We start from the raw sequence: 27366 nt of genomic DNA, 5'->3' as shown, positions 1-27366 counted from the left end.
GGAGTTCCCATGGTGGCTCAGTGGAAACGAATCTGACTAGCATCCATGAGGGCACAGGTTCAATTCCTGGCCTTGCTCAGTTGGTTAAGGATCTGGTGTTGCTATAACCTGTGGTGTAGGTCGCAGACACAGCTTGGATCCTGCATTGCTGTGGCTGTGGTGTAGGCCAGCAGCTATAGCTCTGATTCAACCCCTCTGGGAACCTCCATATTCTGTGGGTGCAGCCCTAAAAAGGGAAAGAAAGAAAGGAAGAAAGGAAGAAAGGAAGAAAGGAAGAAAGGAAGGAAGGAAGGAAGGAAGGAAGAAAGGAAGAAAGAAAGAAAGAAAGAAAGAAAGAAAGAAAGAAAGAAAGAAAGAAAGAAAGAAAGAAAGAAAGAAAGAAAAGAAAAGGAAAGAAGAAAGATTTGGCATGTACTCCTATATTTTTAGTGTTTCCTTACATACTAGAATCCAATTAGCCATTCATCTTCCAGAGTGGGGAATTCTGGAGTTCTGGAGATGCTGAACTTTGAAGGCTGGTAATATAGAACAGAATCAAACAAACATGAGTTTTATGCCTTTGCTGTTTCTTTAGAGAAATATTAAAACACTCCCAAAAACTGTAATTTTATGAACTTCAAAAGTTAGAGGAAATCAAACATCCTACAAAATCATGGTAAGACTAACCCTCACTCATCAGCACCACAGTGATGACAACATAATTATTTTTCTGGGATATAGAAGTATAAAAATAGTTATGATCAACTGAGTGAAAAAATTAGCAAGTTACATGGCAAGTTGGAGGGTTCTACCTTACCACAAATGCCGAGCTGCCTTATAGAAATTATAAACAAATGGAAAGACTTCCGAGAAGTCTATCACATGATGAATTTCCCTCTCAAAAACTTATACACATTTCTCAGAATTCCAGAACTGTAAAGTAATTACAAATCATAAGTGCCTATGTGTGAACGGTCTCATTTTTAGAATTTAAAGCTTATGCACAGATGGTTTAAAATGTCAAGATAACTATTCTGTACTTTCTATTATCCAGAACTTTGAGTTTTCACATTTATAACTTGTACAGAAAGTCTGGCTAGAATAGGATTCTAAAGAAAACCCAATGTTTTTGTTCTGCTTTAAGGTAAAGACCAGGTGCTTTATTCCAGCCTGGTCTCTTGGAAAGAAGTTTCCTAGTTATGAAAAACTTCAGGAGAAAGTAGATGTGCACACAAACACACCACTGGAATAGCTCAAGTTAAAGAAGCCATAAAGGCCTGTGGGCAAGTAAAAGGGTGTGTTGGGTGGGGAGGGGTTATCTCTTTCTGCTCACAAGGTAACTGGACACATTTAGCAAGCAGCAAAAACTGTTCATGCTTCCAGAAAGGCTGGCCCGAAGCTAACGGAGGTCTTTAAGGGCTGATGCTTCAAGATTCACCAACAGAGGGACTGTGCAACCAGGGGTGTCAAACTTTGGAGTCTTTTACTAAGTACCTTCTATTAACAAGTGCCTCCTGCATTGGGTCTTGTTTCTCGGAGGAATTCATCAGGTATTTACATATGTGAGGGCAAGCAGAGCTCACTGCATGGGAAGGCTACAGGGCTTGCGTTGTAAGGTAACACCAACCCTAGAATTCATTTACAAATACCATATTTCATTTAATAGGTAAGTTTCCTAGTCTGTTTCTCTATCAGCCCAGCAGCACTTAATTAACTAACCCGCTAAGAAGTCTGTCTGCTGAATAATCCTAATCATTTGCCTCAATCCTATTGTTTGCCCTCAGAGTGATATCCTCAAATATAGTTTCATCCTTTTTTCTCTCAGCTTTTATAGACTAATTATTCTTTATGGTGATCCGGACTTTAAAAAGTGTCTCTCATCCTTAAAAGGTTTAGAAAACCCCTGTATATTTCAGCCACAGGAAAGAGCTGGTAATACTGATTGTCAATAGGTGACGGATGGATGGATGGATGGATGGATAGATAGATAGAGAGAGAGAGAGAGAGAGAGAGAGAGAGAGAGATAGATAGATAGATAGATAGATAGATGTTCCTAAACCCAAAAACACTTGGCAATGGGCAGCTTTAAGAATATAGAACACCTAGTCTCAAGAGGGTACATTTCCTTTTTTGTTTCTCATGGCTGCTGTAACAAATTATGACAAACTCAGTGGCTTCAAACAATAGAAATTTATTGTCACAGTTTTGGAGGCCAGAACTCCAACATCAGTGTCAATGGGCTAAGATCAAAGAGTCACCAGGTCTGTACTCCCTCCGAAGGTTCTAGGAGAGAACTGCATCTGTGCCTTTACCAGGTTCTGGTGGCCAGCATTCCTTTGCTTATGGCCTCAACACTCCAGCCTCTGCCTCTTTCTTCACATCACTTCTCTTCTATATGTGTATCGTCTTCTCTACTGCCTATATCAAATCTCCCTCTGCCACTCTCTTGTAAGACATTACATTTAGGGTCCTCCCTGATTATCCAGGATAATCTCCCTATCTCAAACTTCTCAACTTAATCACATGTATACAGACTTTGTTCCCTTATGAGGTAATGTTTACAAGTTTCAGAGATTAGGATCTGGTATATTGTAGGGACCATTATTCAGCATACTCCACCCTCCAACCACCTTCCCCTATCCTGAGTGCTTTATGTGGATATCAGGGAATCATTTTGCTCCCATTATTTTATATATACCATTCTTATTATAATGAATTTTATTTAGGTATGGTTTTATAGTCAGGACTCTAAGAGTCAAGCTCATCCAATATGTATGAAGGAGGGGCTAATCTGATAGATGTGATCATTTCTAGTACTTCTTAGACAAAACAAACTAGCAAAAAAAAAAAAAAAAGAAAAAAAAAGAAAAAAAAAAACCCCCAAAACCCTAGAAACCAAAGCCCAGCCTTCAACTAACTGAGGGAAAGCATCAGGCTCCCTTTGCCTCAATTGTGGGCATATTAAGATGTACCATGGGGAAGAGTATATAAAGCATACCCATAGAGTAGTTTTAAGATGTTACTAGGTGGGAGTTCCCATTGTGGCTCAGTGGTTAACGAATCCGACTAGGAACCATGAGGTTTTGGCTTTGATCCCTGGCCTTGCTCAATGGATTGAGGATCCAGCATTGCCGTGAGCTGTGGTGTAGCTCGTAGCTCGGATCTCATGTTGCTGTGGCCGTGGTGTAGGCCGGCAGCTACAGCTCCAATTAGACCCCTAGCCTGGGAACCTCCATATGCCACAAGTGCAGCTCTAGAAAAGACAAAAAAAAAGACAAAAAAAAAAAAAAAAAAAAAAAAGATGTTACTAAGTGAAACAGGCAAGGAAGTAACTCATAAGAGCTCAGAGAAAGTTGTGCCTTGGGGTCACATGACCCAAATGGAGAACAAGATGAGACAAGTTCATGAACTGAGTGGCAAGACTGCCATCACAGCTCCAGAAAACTCTATGCTCCTTTGATTGCACTCCTGAACTCTGTGCTTTTCCCACCATGGTTATTCCTTTACCTGCTCATTTACTCAGTCCGCAAATATTTATTCAATGCCCAGTATGTGCCAGGCACAGCGTTATGCCCTGGCAATGAAACCTTCAACAAAACAGACACAGTCTCTAGCCTTCTTGGGCTTACCTGTTGGGAGTGTAGCTCCTTGGTGCTTAATAGTAGAAAATTACACCTTGTCATATCTGTGAAGAAAAGACTAGAGCCAATGGTTTAGTAGGAGCACAGCATGAAAATGAGAGTGGGACTCAATTGAGTGTGAAACTCAAGGAAGAAGAGATAGAGCAACTCAGTAAGCTGTGCCTCTCCACTTGGAGATTCTCCTTCCAGGGAAAACCCATGAGATATTACTGAATTTTATTTTAATGAGAAAGTCAGAATTGCTGTAGAACGAGGGTCCTCAGGGCCCTCGGAGAAGTGAAAGAACAATGCGATGAGCCCCTCAAGTGCCTGCTTCAAACAGAGAAGCTCTGTTTTCATCTGGTTTACATCTTGGGCTTTTAAACAAAGGATTCTACAACCAGAGCAATGAAGATTGAAAACTCCTGCTTTAGAGGAGCAGGCCCCATAGTGACCAAGAAATTCCTGCAATGTGGCATGCATGGGAAACAGCTCAAAATGCACCATTCCACTGGGAATGGTGGGTCAGGCAGCAGCATCTTATATGAAAGATGGGCCATTAAATTAGTACTTAACCAATGACAGGAACCAGTGTAGACGGCGATAACCTGATCCTTTCGGTGTTTCATTTCTTTCTCATGTGACCGGAAAGATAACCAGAAAGAGAAGGGAAAAAAGCAAACTTGTTTCTCATAAGGCTCATCACCTATCAAATGATAATTTACCTGCTCACTTTCTAAACATTCCCCTTCTCTTTTGAAGCATTTTACATCTTTATGAATTTCTGAAGAGCCGTTCATGGGGATGGAAAACATAAGGATCTTAGAATCATATAAGCTAATTTTTTAAAGGAATTGAGATTTGGAAGTTTGACGAAAGCCTCCTCTTACCCACTGTATATGTATTATTTTTATTCTCTTATGATTTTTCAGCAACTTGAGTGAAACTCATATTAGCCCCTGATGGGTTACATGATAGAGGTAATAGCAATAATCATCAATATGTTCTAGTTCTATTTCTGCCTGATCCAGCCTTCAAAAAAATTCTCCCCCGAATGGTTCTGAATTTTCTTAGGTGTTATATGCTTTGGCCCCTAATACTATCAGGCCTTTTCCATTTTTGTTCACAGTCACAATTTCTTTAATCACCTTTAATGTCAAAAGTAGCAGCTATACCACCGTGATCACAAAGTCACTTATAATGGACTGAGTAAGAGTTCTAGCAATTTAACCAGTCCTGCTCACATCTCAGTTGTGCCAGAACCTGAAGGGACCTTGCAGACAGAAATGAAGATAGCTTAGAGAGGTCTGCAAGCTCTAAGGACCAGATGGGACAGTGGGTTCATGGTGGCAAAACAGACAAACAACAGGATTCCTGACTCCTCCCCACAACAGCTTAGCTCCACTTCCTACAATGTTTCAGAATATAAATACAACTCTGGGGATGGAACTGGAGTGTGTATTGAAAATATTGTCTCTACCTTCATAGGAATCACGTTCATGTAGACAACAAGGTTTTATGTTCTGATCACCTGAATTCATTGACTGATAACCCCTTTCCTTCATGTAAAATGATTAAAACTATTGATCAAGCTCAATTAATTATTCATTAAGTTTAAATATGAAATTATAACATGTTATTAAAGAGATATAATAATAAAATGTAATGTTATACATTATAAACTACTATAATATAAAAATAATTTGTTAAATATAATTGAATTTTACATTTTTCTATGCAACTCTTTTTGGAAACTTAACTTAATCAGCCAATATTCCCCTAAAGACTTTTTCCAAATTTTTCATCTTTTCATTACTTTATAAATGGTTCATTAAACCAACTGGGCTCCTCCACTTGCTATTTATAGAGAAAATAAAATACATTCTACTCCTGTGAATCAAGAACAAGCTATGAATGAGGCAGCTGGGGGAGGGGCCAAACTCTCAAGTTCAGGGTCCCAATGAGAAAAGGCCCTTGCATATGTAACTATAAAGCTGCCCTTTCTGAGGCATTCTCTTTTTTTATTTAAAGAAATTTCTAGCAAATCCCTTTAAGTACAGCTGAAAACTAGATCTGCATCTGCCTAAGTTTCTGTTAGGAAACTTAAAAAAAAAATATTACCACTTAATGCATCTAGCACAGCACCCTTCCAAGACATCAACAACCACTCTATCTGAAATTTTCAGCCTCATAGAAGAGAACGGGCAACAGAGCATTGTTTTAAAAGAACAATAGATCTTACAGATTCACTGGAGACATGAGCAACAAAGCAACTACTGAAAAGTCTGGTAAGTCTTTGCGTGCATCTGGAATTGATAGGAAGAAATGACATAGGACCATTATTTGTCTTATATGGATTCAAAAAGTCATCTTGTTGAGCACTGTATTTTTTTCCTAAGAATATTTGTACTTCAACATAGTATAGCTCTTTCTTGTACACAGATGTAAACGACGGATGAATAGAGCAAGGGGCCCATGGTTTCAATGTTCTCACCCTCCACAACTGAACTATACCAAGATGCTGCTAATTACACAATAGCTCTTCTAAATGAAAGCTCACAGCAACCAAACTCGCAGTAGGGGATTTTAATGGATAGTAGTATAATATTGAATAATTGAATCTTTAGGCCCTGAAGAAGTCCTCAGCTTTTAAAGTTAAAGGCAACCAGACTCAGGATGGGAAGGAGCCATATAATTAATATAGAGAAAAAACAGTACAAGAAACCAAAATCATTTTCTCTTTACCACTTTTACTCCCCCACACATAGTTCTTACATTTATTTCCAAGGAGTGTTACTTGTTTACCATCTCATCAATACTTAAGGATTATGTTTGCTTTACAGAAGACACTGAATGGCATATCAACTGGACTCAGGTAATAGAGTTCATTTTTTCTTATTCTGAATAATCACACTATTACTAATATGAATAATTATTTATTATTATTATCAGTAACCACCATTTTTTAAGCACTGGATAGAAGCAATAGGTAGAACTTAAACATTAAGCTAATTTTCTCAACAACCTATGTGGTACAGTAATACTCCTTCTATGGAGAGGGAAAATGAAGTTCAGAAGTGAGTATATCGGATAAGATTAATCAGAAAATAAGTGCTGAGGAGATATTTATCTAAATCTTTTAGGATTGCAAGGACTTTCACTAAATGGTAGTTACCTCATAAATACTTTTTTTTTTTCCTTTTTGATTGGAATTGTAGAAATGCTCAAAGCCCGTAACAGGCTCTGGGTATGGATCCCTTATTACAACCTCAAGTTCCTAGATGAAATTAATTGCCCCCTTTTATAATAAGGGTCTGTGTCTCAGGTAAATTATATAGAAAAATCTTTTCTTTAAAAGAGAATCTCTTTGAGCAAAGAGGCAAGGTGACTATAAGTTGCTTTCTGGCTATTCAAGTCAACATTGGAGCAGTTCTAAGTCTAAACTGCTTCCCAGCAGAGTCACTATTGTTGGCTTTGGGGGTGAAAAAAAAATCTTTGTAGTGCTGAATGGTCCCAAATGTTACAGGACATTTCCATCCCTGGCTACCACTCACCAGATAATCAGAGTGGTGCCAAAAGTTCCCCACACAAATCTAAACCCTGCTAAAGGTGATACTGCCCCTAGTTAGGAACAACTGAACCCTTTCTAACAATGTTCTATAGTTGGCAGGCAGATGCTATACAGCTACAAAAAGCAGTCCTGGAGTTTCTCTGCAGGGTTACATCATTTTGATCCTGGTCCAAGAATGTTAGGAGCAGATACCATGCTGCCATAAGCAGATTTGGACTAAGCCATAGTCTGGGGCAAAACTATATTAGATCAAGAGATGGGGCTAAGGAATCAGATCAGAATATGTGGAAGTGAGAAGTTGGTCAGTCTTCATACTGAGTCATAATCATCAGTAGGAAGGAAAGGAAAGAGAAAACACATTAGGAGGTATGTGTCTCAGTTCACTGGAAGTAAAGAGCAGTAGTAAAGCCCAGCTTAGTCTCCATCTGGCTGGTAGCCAGCTTCCTCACAATACTGGCTCATGACATGACAATTTTCTGTCTGGAACCCCTTCTGCCTTTACAATCACTCCTCAATCACCTAGTAACTACTCGTAGGCCCCATGGAAGACAGGCAAACTGTCTACTTTCATGTCTGTTGTAACTTATTCTGGAAATATGTCACTACGAAGACTAAAAAGCTTGTTGCCCCGTTCAGCACATTTTGAGTGGTACTTTTGAAAGAGGATGTTTGGGCAATGACACACAAATTACATGCACAAAGCCAAATTAATTATATTGCAAATATGTAGTATAATTATCTGGGTTTATGCTATCCATCTGTGAACCTTAGCCTCCCCTGGTGCAAGTACTGCTTACAATAAAAAAGATTCAATAGCTTTAAGAAAAATGTATTATGCTTACACTTGCACGAGAGTAAAGTCTTCCTTATTTGATGGCATTCATGGGATCCTGTGGGTAGGAGAGTACCTTGATGAGCCAAATAGTCTATTCTCTGGCATTCAAGAGGAATCACTGTTAAAGAAATTTGGAAAGATGATGTTGAGGAATTGTCACAGCCACTTGAAGAAATATTTCATTATTTAGTATCTTTCACCCTCAAGAAATTTTTCTATTACTGAATCTACATTTCCTATGGCATTTTAAACTAGTGCTCACTGGTGCCAGAAAATGCCCAGTTGTCTCCTCTATGTTAAATACATCATAACTGAGAGTTATTATTCAATTATTTCTATCTCCTCTTTAGACTAAGCAATATCAGTACAATTAGCCTTTCCTCAATAGGTCTTGTTTTATAAAACTTAATAATTTTCAGTAAATTCTATACAGATTTCCCACACGTATTTTTTTATGATAAAAACAATCATGCAAAAGAATGGCCAGTGCATGATTGCACAATCATCAGAAGATCATTCAGAGGTCCTTTTATCCATTTTTCTTTATTTGCATTGGTATCAGGCCAGCGTTTAAGAAGAGCATTATGTGACTGACTGTGTACCCTCCATGACCAAGGGCCTCATTATTATGGCACAATGACACAAGAGCTGACTTAGCAATTGGACAAAATATGGAAAGAGACTTAAAAAAGAAAATGGAGTGTTTGCCTTTGCCTTGGGTGTTAGGGGGTGCTTTACAGAAGCGATCATGCAGCCTCATCTTCTAGAGTGAGAAGTAACTTTCCAACAGAAAAGATGGAGTTGCTCTTAGAATATTATATGACATATAAAATTTTTGGAGGAACAAAAAAAAAATAGATTCAAGGTATTTCATGCATGCTCACATACAGTAAAGGGAATAAAATGAGGGAATGAAGAAAGGAAAATGTATTGAACATTGTCTATGTGCTGGATACATCACATACAAGCTTCCACTTAGTGGTTATATATACTGACCGATATTTTACCCATGAAAAAACCAAAGTTCAGAGAGGTTATTACTTTGCCCATCATCAGGGAGTGGCAGAGCCAGGATGAGAACTCAGAACCAGCTGATGGTAAGGCACATGCTCTGTGTTTATCATATCACTTTTATTCCAAAACTACTAGATTGACCATGGTCAGATCATGAGGGCTTTGCTGAACTGCTAAAATACTTGCCTTTTATAGACCAAAGAAGGTTGGAATAGTTTTTAAAATTTTATTTTTAGGAAAAAAATTATAAAGCCAACTCTTATAATAGTATGGATCTGAAATTTAAAATAATAGAAATGGATTCAGGAAGATACTATAGGAAGTTAAGGTAACATCCAGGTCAGTCCCAGTGAAGACCTAAGTCAATAGCAGCAGTGAGGATGACATGGAACAGATAGACTCATGAGTTCTTCCAAAGGTTTTATCTCCAGGGCTTGGTGACTGCTTTGATGTGGGAATGATGGTCCATGAAGAGTCTGGGATCGCTCCCAGGTTACTGACTTTGGCAGAGGGCAGGATGTGGTGAATAATGGTACTGTAAATCAAGATGGTAAATGCCAGAAAAAGTAGCCAGTTTGGAAGTAAAAGATGAAGAGTTCAGCTTTGGGACATGTTGAATTTGAGATGGAGATGTCCTATAGGTAAGGAGCTCTCTGAGACTTGAGTTCATAATTTCTGAGGGTTGGCAGAGAAGAGAAAACTCATCCTGGGGAAAGACATAGAATCAAGAAAGCACAGACTGAGGAGAAAACCCCAGGGGTCATCAGAGTTTTTTAAAGTTGGGTATAGAAGAGGAAGTGGGCATAGAAAAACAAGAAGGAAATTCAAAAGACTGATCTAGTAGGTGGAAAGTGAACCAGGACGTTTGGTATCTTCAAATCTGAGATGGGGAGTATTAAAAAAATAAATAGTGGTGAGCACAGACACACGCTACAGAGAAAACAAGTGATATTGAGACTTATAAGAGTCTATCAGCTTGAACAATTGTAACATCAGTGGTAATACCAGTCAGAGCAGCCCATGTGAAATGATTTAAGCTAAAGGATAATGATTCATGAAGAAATAATGGGAAATGAAAGAGTAGAGACACTGGTGTAAAGTGCATTTTAAGAGCTTGGAGCATAATCAACGATTGAACATGCAGAAATATCAAGATTCATTTATGAAATTCATCTTATTATCCCTTGAAATGTCTTGTGTGAGGATAATCCTACTATGCCCCTGAATGAAAACTAGGCAGATTCCATAACTCTTTTTCCAGTTAGTAAAAATTCTCCTAAGTACTTCAAGTCACCATTTCAATCTCACTGCAATATGTAAAATTGTCTAGACAATATAATAAAGTTTCAATATTATTCAAAGATAAAATTCCTCATCCCTCCACGAGAAGGGGAATTTCAGGTGGGCATCTAACCTTGCGCCACCTGCCTTCTAAACCTCAGCTACTTAAGCAAGGGCAGCTTCAGCAACCTTCACTGTTCCTCATCTCCTGACACTGTGTGTGCTTTTGCAGCCTCTTCATGTCCACCCTGATGCACTTGCAGTGGCTCTGCACTTAATCTCATCTAACTGGACCTGTGAGGACTCTGACTCTCCTCCCATTTCCCATTCATAAGGAAGCCATACAGTACAAGGCACAAGATCTGGCTTTCCCAGTCACATGACCTGGATCAAAGGTCAAAAGTAGGGAAGTTAATGCCTCAGGAATTGAATGTGAACCAAACAGTGACAAGAAAGAGGAAAAAGGTGGCAAGTGAATACCACTCCATTACTTCCATTGGGGGAATATTCTAAGTCACAGTAGTGCAACAGAGCCTATCTGGAAGAAGTGCTCTAGCAACAAACAACCAGCTCTGTGTTCTGGGGAAGTTCTAAGAAGCTCAGTGAAGTGCCACCTGGTAAAATTATTCCCTCTTTCCCTGTCTGCATCACTTCCCTTTTCCCTTGATCTTGCTATACTGAGATTGCACTTTCCCATACAGCCTTAGTGTATAAGCTTTCAAGAGGGTTTTCTTCTTTAGGGAACCTAGGCCAAGACAGAGGTGGTTGATTTCTTTTCTTTCCACTTGACATTGGGTTTTTGTTGTTTTTGTTGTTCCCTAACGCCTTGAGAGCAAGACCTAGCTGGTACTGCTACACTCTGCATGGCTCTATATTATATTTAGCGCTGACTCCTTCTCTGGGCACTGTGTAGAGACTCTTGGGTGAACTCTCTGACAACAACTCCATTGACCCAGGCAGTGCCTCTCTTTTGGCTGCTTATTCCAAATTCTCCACTATAGTCTCCAATAATACAATTCAGAGCCTCTTACTGCTGGATATCACCACCAGCAGATCCCACTTTCTCAGGTGTGAATCAAGCACAATCCTTCAATTTCCTCCATCTGCAGAGAATACACAAGTATATGTACAAAAACACAAATTTATATTACATATGCATGCATAAGTATGAATCATTCATATATATAATATATATGTAATGTACATAATTTACCTATACATATACATATCCATCTACATATGTATTAGATTCCTTAAGTGGTCCCCTTGAAGCCCCTCTTAAAGATGTAGAGTTTAAAAGTTGCACCTCTCATTCCACTGGGCAGAATAGAAAGGGAAGATAGACTCATAGCACTCCAAAAGTTTCAAATATTTGTCTCAAAAAATATTACTTTTTCTAACCCTGGATAAGTTTATATTCTTAATTTGTTAGGGGTTCAAAAGTCAGGTAATGCACCTTTGGCTATCTACTTTGAAATTTTTCATAAGCTCTAGTACCTCCTCTTATTGTTTCATTTAGAGAAAATCCAACTTTATTGTCTTTTTAATGAAAAGCGTGAGAAATAGGAGAGTAGCTAAAGAGAGATATACACGTTAAAATTCTAGTACTTTAAAATTTTATTTTGTTTTGATGGAAAATGAGAAAGATTTATATTGGTTCAAAATCCTGTTTAGATGGACCTGGTAGAGAAGAAAATATTTAAAATATATATACTAACAAAAGGATATTTTCACTTTGTTTTCTAATCTTCAAAGTAGAGCTAATAATATCTATGAACATGGAGAGATTGTGGATATTAAATGAAATGAAAAATGCTAAAGGTGTTAGCTATACCTAGTCTAGAAAAAGAGCGTAAAAAATCTGGAATTGATGATTAGGCTGGAAAATTTTTAAAGATTTTCTAGAATCATGATGCAGATAGATCTCTTTTTAACTCAAGTGTGAATCTAGTCAGTGTTTCAGTAGCTTGGATGAAGTAAACTGAAAGGATTTATTCTTTATAAATATATATCCCCTTTATTTTCAAGAGGTCTGCAAATTGACTTTGGTATTAATCTTTCTCTTTTATTCTCTTTTATTTATGTAATTTTCCATATCATTCATATATACATGAACATACATGAGGCCTTAGCCTAGGATTCTCCCTTTTTAAGGAAAATTCCCAATCTTTTATGTAATTTCATAATAACTGGCATGTGTGCACTGATTTGAGTCAGGTGCTTTATTAAACTGCAAAGAAGTCATCCAGATTTGCTGACTTCACTTTTCTACTGAGGCAAATTTCATCTTTAAAAAATCAGTGATAATAGAAAAATATCTAACAGACACTGAGTGCTTTGTGTAAGGCACCATGCTAAAGAGCTTATCTACATTAATATGCACACTGATCTTAGGAGTCAGGTGTTTTTACTACCCCCATTTCACAGATGAGAAAAAGGAGACTTAAACTAGGTTTTCGAAATGATTCTTCCCCCAAGTTTACTAATATCTTAAAAGCAACACGTCAGTAAGGATGGGAGTCTTAGTAAGGACACAGAGAAAACAGGAGTGACCTTGCTCATTGTGGACTGTAGCTCTTTGCGCATGTATGGTGGCCTCCCATGAAGCAGCCTCTGCTCTCACTTTGACCGTGCCCATTCCACTGACATACCTCACTCATAATATTAGCACAGAGAGTTTTTATTGAAGAATTCATGATATAGAAGAATATTTACCTTGAAAAATTTCATATAATCCTCCTCAGGCTTTTCTTTCTCTAAAATTGCTTCCCCCAAACCAGGCATGTCATCTCCTTTCTCCCTGCTCTTTTTATCCCTTAAGGAAGGGAATTACCTCAGATTAAATATTCCACCAAATAAGCAAAAGCTACACAAATCAAAGGCAATTCAAAGAATATCAACTGCTACTTAAGCCTGCCTCTTCACCTGGGTGAAGAGGGGGTGTCTCATCTATCCATAGCCAGTGGCCTATCCAATTGATTCATTATGTACTTAATGCTTATTACAGGTAGGAAGTAGCAAAACAGATTTTGATGTTAAGAGATTTTTCTCATCAGTCCTTATTCAACTGGGACCAGAACCAATTCCCAGATAACAAAGATCAAAACTCAGAATAGAGAGAAGGACTGCCAAACCTTCTTTGACTCAGAATAGATAAAACCAAGATTCTCTCTAAGTGCTATATATTGTTAAGTGTTTGAACTGATCCTCATGAACTAACATACAGAATTCTAAGATTTGAGTAGCCTTTTAATATCAACTGCCTGGCATATTTAGGTGTGGGTTAATCCAGAAAAAGGGTAAAAGCAGAGGAAAAGAGAAAAGTGATGCTAATCATTTGTGCCATGTTATCTTCAAGGAGAAACTCAGGAGGGTTCCTACAATGGTACAGTGAGTTAAGAATCCTACTGCAGTGGCTCTGATCTGTAGAAGCATGAGTTCGATCCCTGGCTCAGTTCAGGTGGTTAAAGTATCCAGTGTTACTGTTTTCGGTAGGTTGCAGCTGTGACTTGGGTTCAGTCTCTGGCTCAGAAACTTCCATATGCCATGGGTGCAGCCATTAAAAAAAAAAAAAAAAAATGGGAAGGGTGAGAGAAACACTACTGCTTCCCATTCAAAATAAAAGGAAGAAAACAATGGGAATGAAGAAGGAAGAGGTAATGATTAAAGCATTACAGAAATGCAAAATTTTCTTTACCAAACTGTGTTTTCTATATTCAGCTTTTGTTGGTCTCTGATTAAGACTGAGATTTCCCTCAGAGTTCCTGTCATGGATCAGTGGTTAACAAATCCAACTAGTATCCATGAGGATGCAGGTTTGATCCCTGGCCTCACTCAGTGGGTTAAGAATCCAGCATTGCCATGAGGTGTGGTGTAGGTTGCAGACATGGCTCAGATCCAGCATTGCTCGGCATAGGCTGGCAGATATAGCTCTGATTCAACCCCTAGCCTGGGATCTTCCATAGGCTACAGGTGTGACCCTAAAAAAAAAAAAGGAAAAGAAAGATTTCTCTTAAAAGACAGACATTTTAGAGAGGCTGTAAAAGTAACCTCATATGGTAAGTTTTACTTGGGTATCAAATTTTGAAAACATAAGTGACATCTTCTCATGACTAAATATATATTGCTGATAATGGTGGGATAATCACCAACTTCTCTTTAATTTCTGTACAAAGACTCTTACCCTATGTGAGAATTTATTGACTTGAAGATTGAAGAATAAAATCCTTATTTTAAAGATGTACTCAACATTTCTAAGTGTGAAAAAGATATTTTGACCAGGGAAAGACAACTTCAAAACAATGAATTTTTTTTCAGTTTGTAAACTTAGACTTGATCTTCCTTTTAGAAAAAGGGAGGATATTTTGTAATTTGTACTATTGCTTTGCAGGTTCAGATCCATGTACAATAGTTAAGGTCAATTGATTATATTCCCTTTTTGAATTACAAAGACCATATCTCTATTATTACAAATAATCCAGAAGAAAAAAATCTACCAGTAATGTCTACAAAAAATATCGATGCTAAAACGTTGAATCACTTTCACTGAGATATCATAGTACAATGTAACTCAAGTCAAAAATATGTGCTGCTTTTTATAACTTTAAGGATAGAAAGTAATTAGTTTATTAAATTGACACTTCATGTTACTTCTGATTCTCTGTTTAAAATAAATTTCTGGAGTTCCCGTCGTGGCGCAGTGGTTAACGAATCCGACTAGGAACCATGAGGTTGTGGGTTTGGTCCCTGCCCTTGCTCAGTGGGTTAACGATCCGGCGTTGCCCTGAGCTGTGGTGTAGGTTACAGAGGCGGCTCGGATCCTGCGTTGCTGTGGCTCTGGCATAGACTGGCAGCTACAGCTCCGATTAGACCCCTAGCCTGGGAACCTCCACATGCTGCGGGAGCGGCCCAAGAAATAGCAAAAAGACAAAAAAAATAAAAAATAAATAAAATAAAATAAATTTCTTAAAATCTTCTAGTTTTAATCTATAATTTTTGATAACTAAATAGACTCATTTAATATGTTTTTAGCAAGCTATATATTTGCTTATGGTAATTATATGTGCCTTTTAAAATTTTTTCCTATTGGATTTTAAATATTTTTATTATCATATTGTACAATTAAAAAATAGCTCAATGTCCTGTTTGTTCCAAGTGCTTTCCTCTCAATATTCCCATGCGTTATTCATTTTCTTGTATTTCATTTTTATTAAGTGGAAAATGTATTACAAATAATTTCAATTAAAATATATAGTAAATACTTGATTCCTTACTGAAAAAAATAAAATAAAATAAAATTCTTTCACTGTTATCTCTTTATTCAGAACTTCTTTTTTTTTTTCTTTTCTTTTCTTTTTAGGGCCGCACCCATGGCATATGGAAGTTCCCAGGCAAGGGGTCCAGTTGGAGCTAGTGCTGTCAGCCTACACCACAGTCACAGCAACATCAGATCCGAGCTGCGTCTGTGACCTACACCACAGCTCAGGGCAACACCAGATCCTTAACCCACTGACTGAGGCCAGAGATCAAACTTGCAACCTCATGGTTCCTAGTTGGATTCGTTTCTGCTGCGCCAACAGGGAACTCCTATTCAGTACTTCTTTTAAGACTATTTTATTTTATTTATGTCAGTTATATAAAATGCTATCTTTTTTTTGCATCACAAAATTTAAACTTCACTGGAAAGCCCAGTTAATTGTATATCTAAATCACAGCAAATTCTTACATATTTCACTGTAAGAAATATTCCATTAAAAATCAATACTCTTCAGCAAATCAATATCCGCTAATGAGAATAGCACATAACTATCTCCTTTCCCTTTTTTCTTTATCTCGACACTAGCATATCCTTCAGAGTCTGTATTTATTTCAGGGTTCTAGATCAAAAAACCATCAGCTGCAATAATTCATATACCAGCAACTGGAATTCACAGTAATCTACTCCACACTGTACCACAGCTCCTGAAACCTCTAGCATTGTCTGAATATGTGGAGTCCAAACAGGGCAGCCTAAGTCCTGCCTGAGAAATAGAGTTTGCCAAAAGTGAGGCAATTATCTATCCATTCGATGATAGACTACATTTAACTTTTTAACCAAAAGATAAATTCTCCTTATTTCCAAGTAGTCTGTGTCCCAGTAACTGTTACAACTCCCTTAAGAAGTCTCCAATTGTGTATAGATACCACATCTTCCTAATCCAATCACCTGTCAGTGGACATTTAGGTTGTTTCCATGTCTTGGCTATTGTGAATAGAGCTGCAATGAACATGCGGGTGCATGGGTCTTTTTCAAGGAAAGTTTTGTCTGGGTATATGCCCAAGAGTGGGATTGCTGGGTCATATGGTAGTTCTCTGTATAGTTTTCTAAAGTACCTCCATACTTTTCTTCACAGTGGTTGTACCAATTTACATTCCCACCAACAGTGCAGGAGGGTTCCCTTTTCTCCACACCCTCTCCAGCATTTGTTGTTTGTGGACTTATTAATGATGGCCATTCTGACTGGTGTGAGGTGGTATCTCATGGTAGTTTTGATTCGCATTTCTCTAATAATCAGGGATGTTGAGCATTTTTTCATGTGCTTGTTGGTCATCTGTGTATCTTCTTTGAAGAAATGTCACTTCAGGTCTTTGCCCATTTTTCAGTTGGGTTGTTGGCTTTTTTGCTGTTGAGGTGAATAAGTGGTTTGTATATTTTAGAGATTAAGCCCTTGTCCGTTGCATCATTTGAAACTATTTTCTCCCAATCTGTAAGTTGTCTTTTTGTCTTTTTGCTTTCCTTTGATGTGCAAAAGCTTGTCAGTTTGATTAGGTCCCATTGCTTTATTTTTGCTCTTATTTCTGCTGCTTTGGGAGACTGACCTGAGAAAATATTTATAAGGTTGACATCAGAAAATGTTTTGCCTATGTTCTCTTCTAGGAGTTTAATGGTGTCTTGAGAAAAAAGGATGTATACATGTATGTGTAATTGGGTCACCTTTCTGTACAGTAGAAAATTGACAGAACACTGTAAACCAGTTATAATGGAAAAAATAAAACTTGTTGTAAATGAAAAAAAAAAAAAAAGAAGTCTCCAAATGGTTTTATTTTGAAGGGGATTTACCATTTATCAGAATTTCAGTGCTTAAACCCTGGAAGACCTTGTTTCATGGAATAGCTGAGAGGTTCTAGGGAAAAAGGGGAATTGTGAAACAAGGTTCACCATGCCCTCCAACTTTATTTTACTGTAACTCCCAGGTTTTTATTCTCTTTTCCTTTATTTTTCATCCAGAGTTAGCTAATTGTCTTTGTTCCATGCTGACTAATGGGAAATCCTGGGCCATAGCTTGTGTTAAGAAGAGATACTCTTGATGTAGAGGCCTAAGGGAAAGCTCAGAGTCCAAGGGATTCAGGATCGTGCAGACATAATGCATATTGAAGAGAAATACACAACATAAACCATTTCCTTATTGGTTTTCTTAGAAAACATAAAACTTCATCTGGCTTCAACACAAAGAATATAATTAAGAACTAAGACACAAAAAGTTTTCACAAATGTCTTAAGTTACTATTCCTATATTAAAATAACAGTAAAAATAGAAATAGGAATTCCCATTGTGGCTCAGCTGTAACAAACCCAACCAGAATCCATGAGGATGTGGGTTTGACCCCTGGTTAAGGATCCAGTGCTGCTATGAGCTGTGGTGTAGGTTGCAGACATGGCTCAGATCCTGCATTGCAGTAACTGTGGCATAGGCGAGCAGCTGTGGTATAGGTCAGCAGCTGTAGCTCTGATTAGACTCCTAGCCTAGGAACTTCCATATGCCATGGGTGCAGCCCTAAGAAGAATGTAGGTAGATAGATAGATAGATAGATAGATAGATAGATAGATAGATAAAAACCTCAAGGAAAAGAAATTCCCCATATTTTTGGAATATTCTTTGGTAAATTAACAAAAAATTCTGGACTATCTATAATAAAATGGTTAATATCATAAACTTGAAAGTCAAGTAAATTCTAAAGTTCACTATTTTTATCCACTGAGAGAAAAAGAGAGTTGATTCATAACATATATATATGTATGTATACGCATATATCTCATATATATCATATGAGTAAGTTTGTGTGTTTATATGCACACCTTTTTAATTTTTTCAACTTTCTAAGAAGTTAGAAGCTGTGCCACACTACTGTGTGTTCATAGCAGTTAACATAGCTGCTAACATGACATGGGAGCTCAATAAATATTATATTAATTATTTAACCTCTATTGTATTCCTGTATCTAAAACAACTGTGCACAGAGTGGCAACTAAAATTATGAGATATTGCCCATTGTCTTTGAAGAGCTTGAATAGGAAAGACGAGACCTCTCACACAAAGCTATTAGAGTCCTATTAGAGAATAAATATCTTGAGATAACAATGCAAGATGATAAGTATGTGGTTAGGTGTGAACAACTGCACCTAATAACAAAATCAGACAATGGTGTTACATTTCACAAACCGTAGCATCGGAACAGTTCTCCTCTTGTATCCAAAACAGAGGTGTCCATATTACATAGCTATTAGGGTTAAGGCAATTCCAACCTTGAAGTAGAGATGACTGAGCCTCTACTCAAGCCCCAACATGCTTCTTTGCTAATGATACCTAAAGTCTTGATTGAGACTAACAGGTGTCACAGTGCTTATTTAGTGACTGTCTGCTTCATCTATGAGGCTAAAATGCCTTCTGATATCCTTAATACTGACATAATAGCTAATAATATAAGCGAACTGAAAGACTATCCCATTGTCCTTGCATGGTATTGAGCAGAATTTAGTGAGCCATACAGCTGGCTAGCAAGGTCTTTTTCCAAAGAGGGGCAAAGTGTTCTAGAAAGCAGGTAATACAGAAAAAAAATACTTAATTTTCATGAGAAGTTTTATGAAAAAAATAAAGAACCATTTTTTTTTTGAAATTTGGTGAAACCACAAGTAATTAAAGATAAAATAAGCACAGACTAGAGCATGGAGAATATAATTTTTATACTCAAATGAAATTGCTTTACATCCAAAGCAGTTCTGCTGACAGCAAAGTGCCTTGAAGATTTCCTTTTGTTTAATCTAAACCAGTAGTTTCCCATGGAAGTCTATGGATAAGCTTTAAGAGTTATATAAGTGATAGAAATATATTTCTAAACATGTTTGACTAATGCAAAAACTAGAGAACAGCATAATACAATACATAACATATTTTACCACATGAGAATCTGTGCTACTCATCTTGACTCCTAGGTTAAACTGTTTTTATGCAGATTTTGGTATGAACCTTTTTTTCTGCTATCTCTGTGTATAATTGAACTTCATGAAAAAGTTTATAACTTCATACTGGTCATTGTAAGTGTTCAGATCTGTACATGTCCACTTCTGTAGGATTGAACGAGTGAAGGGAACACCAGAGATCATCTTGATATTGTGCAAAACCAAAATGTTATTTAAGTAAATAAGTTACCAACCTGAAACAAGAGAGTAGCCACTAATTTGGACCACAAGTCTAAACTTCATATTTTTAATATTCTTAAAATAGCCTTATGGGAGTTTCCTGGTGGCCTAGCAGTTAAGGATTCAACATTGATATTGCTGTGGCTCAAGTTACTACTGGCCTGGGAACTTCCATGGGAGTGGCCAATAAATAAATAATAATAGAGCATTATTCTTTTTGTGTATTTTCTTTATAAGTTCTATAAATTTAAATTTATAAAATATACTTACACATTTTATCATTTATAAAATAAATTTATACACATTTAATTTATAAATTTTATCATTGATAAAATACATTTATGCTTATAAAACATACATTAGATTTTTCTTTTTCTTTTAAGAAGCTTTACTTATAGTTTGTTTTTTTTTTAAACGGCCCCACCCTTGGCATATGAGGGTTCCCATGCCAGGGGTCAAATCGGAGCTATAGCTGCCGGCCTATACCACAGCCACAGCAACACCAGAACTGAGCCAAATCTTCAACCTACACCATAGCTCATGGCAATGCCAGATCCTTAACCCACTGAGCGAGGTCAGGAATCAAACCCATGTCCTCATGGATACTAGTCAGATCTGTTTCCACCGTGCCACAACAGGAACTCCTATAGTTGTTAATAATCTAAAGTAACATAACACTATTAAACATTTACCAAAACCAAATCTCATTCTTGATCCATTTTAGTTTCATTATTCACTCTAATAAAATTGATCTATACAAGATGAAGACTGACTTTAACAAAATGAATTGTCTTCATTAAACCCATGTTCTCCTCGCTACATGAATTGTTCCCCACCGCCCCCATCTTTATCTTCGTCTTCACTGGCAATGTTTCCTAATTTAATTTTGATCTGTCAGAACATTGTTTCCTTTACTAACCTCTGGGGTATATTTCCCTTCATAATTAATACTGGTATCTCTCAACCTCAGTCCTTGCCTTCTGAATTCCTTAAACTTCACCCTCAGGAGCCTTATTTGTTCACTTGATTTGGTTCTATATCTCCAAACTTTTAGAATATCACATCGAATAGAGGCTGTCTGTGACAGGAATTCACCACTGCATTGTCAAACTACCTCAAACCTACATCCTAGCATAAAGCAACTGTTTCATTTAACTTATGATTCTGAGCTAAGGTGCCCAAGAAGGACTTATCTTTAATCTTCTTTATGTATATATATGTATGTATGTATGTATATATGTATATATATATATACGTAAAATTTTTTTTCATTACAGCTGGTTTACAGTGTTCTGTCAATTTCCTACTGTACAGCATAGTGACCCAGTTACACATACATGTTTATATTCTTTTTTCTCACATTATCATGCTCCATCTTCTTGATCTAACCTTGATAGCTAGGATAGCTGGAGAATACTCTTCCCAAAAGATTTTTTTGCTTATATTTTGTACCTTGGTGCTCCCTGTGTGTATTATCTTTCTCCCTCCTTCTTTCACAGCCTATTATGGTGGCTTTGGCTTCTTATAACAGGGTGGTTTCCAGGTAGTCACAATTCTGGCATGATGGTTGGCTTCCGAGAGGTTTTCCGGCAATTCAAAGGTCTGGCACAGCATCGGGTCCACCATACATCACCGTATTGCCACCTCATTGGGAGAGCATGTGCCCATTTTTATTCCCCTGACCTTCTCCTCCTCCTCTTCCAATCATGTCTCTCTCTTCCTTTAAAATATTATCCCATGATTTCTTTCCAGGTTAACTCCATATCTCTGAGTTCTTTTCCCTCAGAACTTGGACACTATCTTCATATATTATTCTGTGTTGTGGACATTTCTTGGTTTTTGGCTATTCATTATTGAGCCCTTCCCTTCCCATCAGTAATCCAAACTTACTTGAGTAATTACTCATTTCATATAAGTCTATGGGGGGGGGGGGTTAGCCACCTCTTACAAAATAAACTATATTAGTCAAGGTACTCCTGAGAAAAAGAACCAACAGTGTGTGTGTCTATGCAAGAGAGAGAAAAAGAGGGAGAGAGAGAGTGATTTATTTAAGGAATTGGTTCACACGGTGTGTGGTTTAGTGAGTCCGAAATCTAACGGAGTAGGCCGGCAGGCAGAGACTTAGGGAAAAGTTCAGTTCAGGTCTAAGGGCTGTCTCCTGGCAGAATTCCTTCTTGCTGAGAGGAGATCAGTCTGTTTTAGTAAGGACTTCAGTTAATTACATGAGGTCCTCCATATTATGAAGGGTAATCTGTGACAGTCAAAGTTCACTGACATAAATGATCACCTCACCCAAAAAAATGCCTCAAACAAAACATACAGAATTAACATTTATCCAAATATCTGGGTATGGTGGCTTAGCCAGTTGATGGATAATATTAGTCATCACCTAATCACAGACTTGTTCCTCCTTTTCTTCTCCATGCTTCTTCTAAGTGTATCTGATGCTCTTTTCTTGGTTCTTGAATCTTAAGCAATTAACACAATGGTATCAGGAAAGCAGGTGGTCATATTCATTACAGCAGCAGTGACAGCAATGGTGTGGCATCAGATTGCAATAGCTTGACTACTGCTGTGTTTCTGCTGCCCAGTCTTGGTTTCTTCTAGCTGATATTCCTGGTCTTCTGTCCTCTCGTTGAATCTAGCGCCTTTAGGTACTTCCAATAAACCAGTGGTGTCTGGAGTTCCTGTCATGGCACAGCGGAAATTAATCTGACTAGGAACCGTGAGGTTGTGGGTTCGACCCCTGGAGTTGTCAGTGGGTTAAGGATCCAGCATTGCCGTGAGCTATGGTGTAGGTCAAAGATGCAGCTTGGATCCTGAGTTGCTGTGGCTCTGGTGTAGGCCAGTGGCAACAGCTTTGATTAGACCCCTAGCCTGGGAACCTCCACATGCCGCAGGCATGGCCCTAAAAAGACAAAAGACGGAGTTCCTGTCGTGGCGCAGTGGTTAACGAATCCGACTAGGAACCATGAGGTTGCGGGTTCGGTCCTTGCCCTTGCTCAGTGGGTCAAGGTTCCGGCGTTGCCATGAGCTGTGGTGTAGGTCGCAGATGCGGCTCGGATCCTGCGTTGCTGTGGCTCTGGCGTAGGCTGGCAGCTACAGCTCCGATTAGACCCCTAGCCTGGGAACCTCCATATGCCGCAGGAGCTGCCCAAGAAATGGCAAAAAGACAAAAAAAAAAAAATAAAATAAAATAAAATAAAAAGACAAAAGACAAAAAAAACAAAAACCAAAAAAACCAAAAAAAAAAACACCCACTGGTTTCTGCAGACCAACAGGATTGATTTCTGCTGATTAGAATCAAGTTACAATTTTTCTTTTTTATATAACATAGCTTTTGTTTCTTCATTGGCTATTGCTGGTCCAAAAAAGCTCATCAAGCTTAATTAAAGAGTTTAAAAATCACACAATTCACTAACAAAGGATGATGTATTACCAAATCATAACCTGAAACTTGATATTAGTCTAACCTATCTTCAGGTTAATAAAAAGTGAGTAAATAACAATAAATATAAGTACCAAAAGACAGCATAAGATCATGTGCTGTTTGACATTAAAGCACTACTTGATAGTGAGGATGTAGTTTGAGGCAAATTTACTACTTCTCCCCTCCTACCAAATATTTATTGTATTCACTTTTTTTTCTTTCTTTTTTATTCCAAGTTACACCTAATGCTATATTATGCTACTTAGGTATATGAGTTGCACAAAAGATGAATAATATTACTCATTGAAAAATATATTAAACAAGTTCCTAACAGAGTGGTGTGGTCAATAAATTATATTAATATGTTTTTCTTCATCTTGATTTTCTTCTTCCTGTTCTTCCTCATTATTATTCATATTATTATAATTATTATTATGCAAATTTCTCTTGAACAAGAAACATGACTCCTAGCATAACACTCTTGACAGTGCAGTAACCAGCTCAATTCATTAGCCTGGTTGGCTCATACACAATAAGACTAAGATTTTAAGTCACTGAGGAAGTTAGTGCATAAAATAACCTATCCAGTTCAATGCCGAACCCTCTAAACTCTACTACATTTTACTACATACTTGAAATACTTTGGTTATCTACAGAAAAGAATCTTAATAGTATAGAAATTAGAGATGAAAAATATCAAAGTTGATTTTCAGAACTTCAAATGATCTTTTATTCAAATTGGAAGTTAGAAAGAAGATACCGATTCTCTGAAATTTCCATCAAAGAAATTCAGTGAAATTTCCATCTTTTCCACAAAAGACTGCTAATGCATACAGCACTTCTTTTTGAGGTGATGAAAGTGTTCTGGAATTAGACAGAAGTGATGGTTGCACAACTTTGTGAATATAGTAAAAATCACTTAAGTTGTACACCTCAAAAGCATGAACTTTGTGGTGAGTTGTATCTCAATTAAAACTCTTTTTTTAAAAAATTAACCATGCTTGTAAATATCTGATTAGTGATTTAGAGTATAGGTGCCTATTTTTAAATTTTTGTTTATTTATTTATTTGTTTATTTAGTCTTCTTAAGGCCACACCCATGACATATGCAAGTTCCCAGGATTGGGGAGTTTAGCTGCAGGCCTACACCACAGTCACAGCAACACAGGATCTGAGCCACATCTGCAACCTACATCACACCTCATGGCCACACCTGATCCTTAACCCATTTAGCGAGGCCAGGGATTGAACCTGCATCCTCATGGATACTATTCTGGTTCGTTACTGCTCAGCCATGATGGGAACGCCCTTAGAAGTTCCTTATTTATTGCACAGCCAAGATTCCTTATTACTGGAGAAAATTTCTAAGTGGCTGTTATTTATTCCTTGGGCAGTTTTTAAACCTGTCAACTATGCACTCATTTTAAATGAAAACTTCATCATTCAGATTTCAGGTGGAATCTGGTTGTGGAATTCAGTCATTCCTAATGGACACATATTTTATTATATCTGGAGATTTATCTGGCAGCTACTTAGTAAAGTAAGGAGATGGATTGATTCCAACAATATTTGAAGTTCTGTGGTGGGTCAAAGCATCCACAGCACATGAATAAATCAATGACACCTTTCCATTTCTTTGTCATAGCTGAAACACTCAACTATGCTTCAGAGTGGTTACATCTAAACAGGTTTGAGATGGAGCATTCATTATTCTTTTGTTTTACTTCCAAGCACATAACTAGGGACAAATAAAGGTTGCATGATAAGGATACTGACGGCTACGAGTGGCACATAAGGAGCACACTACCTCTATAATTTTTGCCTATACTGCTTTGAGAAACAGAAAGACAAATATTTCAAAGTCCTCAAACACAACCTTAAGAAGAAATATTTTACAATAATTCACCTGTTTCCATTCAAGCAGTCTGATGTAGCCCCCAAGACAATTCTTTAATAGAGAATATATCTGTGGTCTCACTGCAACATGACAAGCAGGGAGCTGAGAGGAGGAGGAGGGGGAGGAAGAGGAAAAGGAAAAGGAATAAGGAGAAGAAATAGTTGTTAAAACTGGCAACATATCAAGATTCATGTTCAGCACTCCATTGCATAAAATGGAATTGGGCCATTTTATCTCATGCGTCTTTCTGTCTCTCTGTGTGTGTCTCTCTCTCTCTTTCTCTCTCCCTCCTTCCCTCTCTCAAGCAATCTACTTATCATTGTGCCCAGGCTTGATTAGATTTATAGTTTGTTTATCTGAGAGCTCAATGCTTTATTGCATCCAGAAGCCAAAATATGTGCACCTCCACAACCCAGCTGAATAAAACAAACTCATTTTGATCTTTGTGTACAAAGCCATCAGCACTGGTTCAAAGTGTAGCGCAGCCAGTTCTGGACAGCAGATGCAGAGTTCAGCTCTTCTCCCGGGCCCTTGGTTTCAATTAGGCTGTCTGCCAAGTGGCCCATGTGCCTCTGTGTGCTGAAACATTTCTTTGAGGCAGCTTTTTTAAATTAGGAAATAAAGACTTCCCATGTGATTTGCTATATATACAATTTATGACAATTGATTTTTATAGCTAAAATACATACATTTTTAACATATTTCTCTTTCTGCAAAATAGCAGCTTTCTAACAAGAGAAGAAAATTAGCAAAATGTAAATACTGCATTTCATTTATTCTTCCTACTCAAAATTTACTCAAACATACATTAAAATGATACTAAAGACCACTAGGTTTCTAAAACAAATGACTTCTTTGTGTCAGAGGTGGGGGGCAGTGAGATAGAGGCAAGCATTTTCTAACTTCTAGGAACTATAAATATATAAAAAAAATTAATAGGAACAAAAAAGAAGCTATAATTCCTTGAGATTGGCCAGTTCCTCAACCTGAGTATATTATATTTTCCCCACTTTCATTACCATTTGGGCCTTTTAACTCCTGAACTTTCCAACACAACCTTGTAACCTGATAGTAGATATAACATATTCCAAAGCCAACTTCCAAAGTCTAGCTGGTTTCTGGAAGAAGCATGAGGTGAATGCACAGCAAATGTCTCTGCTTCATAGCCCCAGATACACACATATGTATGTGAATATTCTCACCAAAGACAGCCTCGTGTGCAAAAATCTAGAAACTGTTGAAAGCAGTTATCTTATTGCCCTAAGCTATTAACAATACCTTCCTGTTGCTACTTAGAGAGGGAGACAGCCAAGTCCTAAGAGGCCTGGCTGGGCAGCAACCATCTCATAAGGAAGGTCCAGGCTGTATAAAAGCCAGGAAACCAGGATGGCTTGCAACCTCTTGCAAGTATTCAGGTCGACTTTGAAGAAGCTCCCACATAAGCCTAAATTATGCCTCGCAGTGAATTCTGGGGCATTTAAACCCTATAGACCTGGGCCCACAAAATGAGCCATCACTAAGCAGATGTTAGCCACTGCCGGTGCCAAGCCAAACTGAAAATAACTGGGCACCAACACTAGCAGATCATTGGTAACCAGCTGTTAGTGGTAACTTTAAGTAGGCCCCATCCCATGCTAGACTGCTCACACAGCAGGGGCCCATAAGGGTGGCATACAGTTTTGGGTTTTGTTTTTTTTTTTTTAGTGACCAGATGGTTATATTGAGTCATTTTCCTGTTTTCCATAAAGCTGAATTACTACATTCCTAAAAATCTCTATTTCTAAATTAGAACATTGCACATTGTCATGGTACTTAATTACAAAAATTACTGAAAACCATGGTCCTGGGCCTTCTGCATGCTGGGAAATTTCAATAACAGAGAAAGAAGCAATGGAGAAACATAACCTTGTTGAAAAATCTTTTGGAAAAAAAATTTAATTGAAGATAGAAATATATGATTCATGTTAGAGCTAAACATGTTTTAATCTTTTTCCCTTTCTGGATGTGTCACCACAGTTAGAAATTTATAAAGTATCTATATGTAGCTTGCTACATTTGATGTAGCACAAAGTAGATGAATTAATCTTTCTTTTCAGCACTTATTATCAGATACATAGAAAATGCAGCTGAACTGACATTTAACAGATATCTACAGTATTTGCCTGTTTTGTTTTTTTTTCTTCTCATTTGTTCTATATCCTACCCCCTACCGCTAGCAACCATCAATTTGTTTATCTCTGAACTTGATTCTTGTTTGGGTTTTTTGTTTTGTTTAGTTGTTC

The 27366-nt window shown here is 37.6% G+C and overlaps 1 long non-coding RNA gene across 7 annotated transcripts in view; it reads right to left on the bottom strand.

The window, feature by feature from the left end:
* LOC110260187 (uncharacterized) overlaps positions 1 to 27366 on the bottom strand; it is a 330158-nt gene that overhangs the window by 218975 nt on the left and 83817 nt on the right. For 2 of the 7 annotated variants that reach the window (XR_014804114.1, XR_014804135.1), the window contains exon 4: positions 8013 to 8123. The exons of the other annotated variants lie outside the window; for them this stretch is intronic. This is a non-coding gene — a long non-coding RNA (uncharacterized LOC110260187). The remainder of the gene's footprint in view (positions 1 to 8012; positions 8124 to 27366) is intronic. 7 annotated transcript variants of the gene reach the window in all.

The sequence above is a fragment of the Sus scrofa genome, chromosome 1 (assembly GCF_054392235.1).
Source record: "Sus scrofa isolate SSC_HxYL_T2T_F1_AM1 chromosome 1, Sscrofa_HxYL_maternal_Yorkshire_Landrace_v2.0, whole genome shotgun sequence".
Taxonomy (NCBI): domain Eukaryota; kingdom Metazoa; phylum Chordata; class Mammalia; order Artiodactyla; family Suidae; genus Sus; species Sus scrofa.
This window is presented reverse-complemented; position numbering and strand designations above follow the sequence as displayed.